The sequence below is a fragment of the Brassica rapa genome, chromosome A03 (genome assembly GCF_000309985.2).
Source record: "Brassica rapa cultivar Chiifu-401-42 chromosome A03, CAAS_Brap_v3.01, whole genome shotgun sequence".
Classification (NCBI taxonomy): domain Eukaryota; kingdom Viridiplantae; phylum Streptophyta; class Magnoliopsida; order Brassicales; family Brassicaceae; genus Brassica; species Brassica rapa.
In genome coordinates, this window is record NC_024797.2 from 18,597,112 (window position 1) to 18,601,331 (window position 4,220).

At 29.8% G+C, this 4,220-nt stretch overlaps 1 long non-coding RNA gene across 1 annotated transcript; it reads left to right on the forward strand.

Annotated features, from left to right (window-relative positions):
• The first annotated feature begins 517 nt into the window (after nt 1-517).
• LOC103859671 lies at nt 518-3,745 on the forward strand. The gene is made up of 4 exons (XR_001957898.2): nt 518-606; nt 1,132-1,199; nt 1,829-1,873; nt 2,435-3,745. It is a non-coding gene; the product is annotated as an uncharacterized LOC103859671 (long non-coding RNA).
• The last annotated feature ends 475 nt before the right edge of the window (nt 3,746-4,220 follow it).

The window sequence follows — 4,220 nt, forward strand, 5'->3', positions numbered from 1 at the left end:
AAAACTAAATGTTTTTTAATCTGTGTGCACAAGTCTAAAACGACAATTAAAATGAAACGAAGACACTAAATCTATATATATGTAAAATTTACCATATTACATATCTGTTTTAGAATGTCCCAATTTTTATGTTTTTTTACATTTTAGAATTACCGCAACTTGTTTGTTCATGTTTAGCTAGTAATATTTTTTTTAATGAGATTGTTTTTTTCTACAACAGTGTGTGTTTAAAACTATTTATATATGATTTAAAACAATATTATTTTTTGGTATATGTTTCGATAGATTATATTTATGTATAATTTTTTTTCAAAATTAGGTAGTTTGTATATGTTTAAATGTGATGAAATTATAATAATATTGCTTAGATAATTAGTCGGCCCAAGAAAATAGAAACTGTCAGACATATTGGACCTCATATAATTTAAAGGCCCAAGCCCAACTTGTTTCCGGAAAAAAAAAACAGAAGAAGCTTAACTACTTTGTACGTTCTAGAGACTTTTGCGTTATGTCTTATCTCTGCCTTCACCGGGTACCGTGCTCAGGGATCAGCAAGACCGATCTAGATACTATCACGGAAAGAAACATCATGCATGTCTCAGATCGGTAACAAACCCGTTAAAACTCTTCAGTTTTTGATTTTATGCTGACTGTTTTTAAATCCTTTTAGTTTACCCGAAACTGTTTCCAGGACAGGGTCTGAATTTCAGATAGATATATATTCTTCTTACACAAAGAAGAATGTAAGAAGAAACAGAAGAGTAGATAGATAAAATATGCATGTATGTTGATAACTTGTGTGATGATATGTTATTGGTAGCTACTATATATAAATCTTGTTAAATTGAATTCCTTTATTTCTTGCTCTGGTTTGTGTAGGTTGGCAACTTATGTGGTTAAAACAGATGGTCATAATATTTTATAAAAACTTTGTTGTCCTAATTAGGTTAGTCAATTTTATATGTTGTGTAGTTGCATGCTAACTTTACATGTTTTTTGTTATATATGACGGTCTCATATGTTTTATAGAAACAATTAGTTGGAATCAATATTTTGGTTCATCTTTATACAATACTCATATACTGATATTAGACTTCTTTGAATGTTTGGCATGCTATTCGATGTTCTAAGAACCATGTTCCAGGAATCCAGCTGCAAATGAGGACAACCACCTAGCCAAAATACATCAACATAACACGGTTAGTAATTACTTATCTATACTTACTAATTCATAAGATGAAACAATGTAGGACCATCTAAAATTAGTTATAAGATAGAAAGAACCCTGCCTTAATTATATGAGTTTGGTTTTAGCTTGACAGAGTGATGCATTTCTGGGTTTATGTTAATAATAGTTTTATATAAATTATAATCTTTAAAAATAGCTTCAAGTGTCAAATTGAATATATTTGTCAAAAACAAAAGACAAAGAACATTATTTAAATGAATGTTTGATAAAAAAACAATTTTAGTTCCTCTAAATTAAACAAATCTTTTTATAGCACACGAACCAGCCAGCATTTTTCCACCAAAGCTATTTAGTTTGTTCCCAACTTGCAAAGAGCAATTATAAATTCCTACAGTTTTATTATTTGTTTTTCTATGACCTGCATGAACAGCTTTAACCGAAATAACAAATATCATTTCCACTGAAAAGATATACGTAAGTTAGTATCAGGAACAAATATAGTAGATCGTTATATTAGGATGTAATGTATAAAACAGAGTTTGGGATTGTTAACATCGGCTAAATCTAAACCTGTCATAACAGTTTCCTCTGTGATTGTCATCTTGTATTGATGCTTGGTTGTTTGATATTGTCCACCAGCTGCAGAAATGAAAACATTTTCAACGACTGCCCATTCTCCTATAGGTAGGCCTCGTGAACTCGGTGCATGTGACTTTTTTTGCAAGAAGCATATATCTCTTTACCCTATAGTTAATGAAAAACGGGTTATATTAGATAATGGGTGACGAAAGTTGTGAAATGAAGTTTAGATAACATTTACAAAGAAAATATTTTTTTAGCGTAAAATGATATGGTTTTCACGCAGTAGGGGTGGTGTATATATTGTTTGGTTTGGAATGTGTAGGTTAAATAGGATATTCTAACTAAATATTTTGTAGTTGTGATTAGAAGGAATAGAAAAGTGAATATACGTTTTTGAATTAATTAATTTTCTTTCCTTTAATATTTAATCATCATGATTTATAGAATATTCGCTTTTAAGATTAGCCATACGTGATATGCAAATTTTTGAAAACAGAATAATAAAATTGTGTTAGCTGATTGATATTGTATTAGTTAGCGTAGAAATAGGTAAATTCCCTTTCCGATTTAGTGCACCAATATATATATTAAAGATACTAATAACTATAATATCATTAAATACGAATATTTTCTATAGCGGTTTAATATATTTATGTTTTGCAGGAAGTTTGTTATGTCTGTCAAATTACTTTCGCGTTTACGTCTATCAATTCAAGTTTGGTGGTTTTATTATTATGTTAAACGACAGTGTATAATTTCAGTGGCATTTTATTGTAATTTTTTAGGAAAACTCAGGGCTATTTCTTTTTTGTATTTCTGTTTCAATAGTTTAGATATTTATCTTAAGTAATAAATCTATAGAAGTTTTATATATATATAATAAATATTTTGATATATGTATAATATGTACTTGGTTCTAAACTATAATTCATGATTTATGAAATCACTTCGAAAGATAAGTAGTATTACATTCCAAGTACTGTTAACTCTGATTTTGTAAGGTTTATTTACCGTATAAAATGAACCGGCTGAATAGTCAAAGCTAATATGTATTACAAATGATGATCACTTGATGTCCGGTTAAGTCCGATGGGTGATGTGGTTTATTTAGTGTTTAAACCGAACATGTTGAATAGTCAATCTTAATCATATATTAGAAATGATGGTCAGAACCGGTTAAATACTTTACTTTCTTTGTTTCTTAAATGTATAAAGCGGGCCGGTTCAAGTGTGAATCTTGTTAAGAATAAGTTAGGTTTGATATGTATATAATTTTGAAATTAGATATACCAATTGGTCATCGTATGTGATTCTAATGATGCCAAAATATGTTTGTTAACTGAACTGAGATTATAGGCGAAAGTAGTTATAACTATAAGTTATAAAATATTAATATGAATTAAATGAAACATGATTTCTAGAGAGGATCCATTTAAAAAAAAAATCACACATAAAAGAAAATTGTGGCTTCTATTTTAATAGAATAGATATAGAAATAGGTTAGACATGCTTGTTTTTAACCTAGTTTTAAAACCACACATTTTGAACCGATGAGCTATCATCTCTGTAGAAGGCAAAATAAATTCCATCTTCTCATCTCAGTCCTACATCTCACTATCGGATCACTGACTAGTCTATTCAAAACTGGATATCCTCTTTCCACAAAAATAATTCTCACATATTGGAAGATCTTTGCACGTGATTCAGCTCACTAACATTCGGCTACCCTAGAATCCTATATTTTCTATTTATTTACAAGTTTCATTCTTTTTGCTAGTTATATGACATATCCGATCTTATTTTCTGCTAGTCAATAAATTTTAAATATAGAGAAGAAAATACACTCATTTTGAAGTCGAACATAATAAATCAATTTAAGTTATCCAACAAACGTAATAATGAACAACTAAACGATGCCGTTGTCTGAAACACTGCATATCATCAATATGCGTTGAATTCAATTATGAACTTTACTGTTATAATTGAAGTAAGCTTCAAGTTCCATGTCTATGCTAATACATGCTGCACAAGAACACATCCAGATCAACATCCTAATTAACGTTTAAATGTATAAAGTTCAATTCTATGTGTATATATAGAAAATTGCTTATTTCAACATGAACCTTATAGGTCATGTTTTTTAATTCACGAACTTTGTGAAGGAAAAGACATGACGCGTAAAAGAAGATTTTTTTTTAGATTTTTCTTTTGCCTGACTAAACCATGTACACCATAAGACCCTTTTATGACATTGGCACTCTTTAAAGGTATCTTCTTCAGGCCATCTCTCAGATACCTCTTCTTCTGCTGCTTTTTCCTCTTCCTTGCCAAATCCAGTATCCTCACTTTGTCTCTTGCTTCGTTATGAGGAAGTAGATACTAGATACAACAATAAGAGGACTGGTGGCAGAGGTAGAACAAAAGTTTACCGGGGTCATATATATAATAA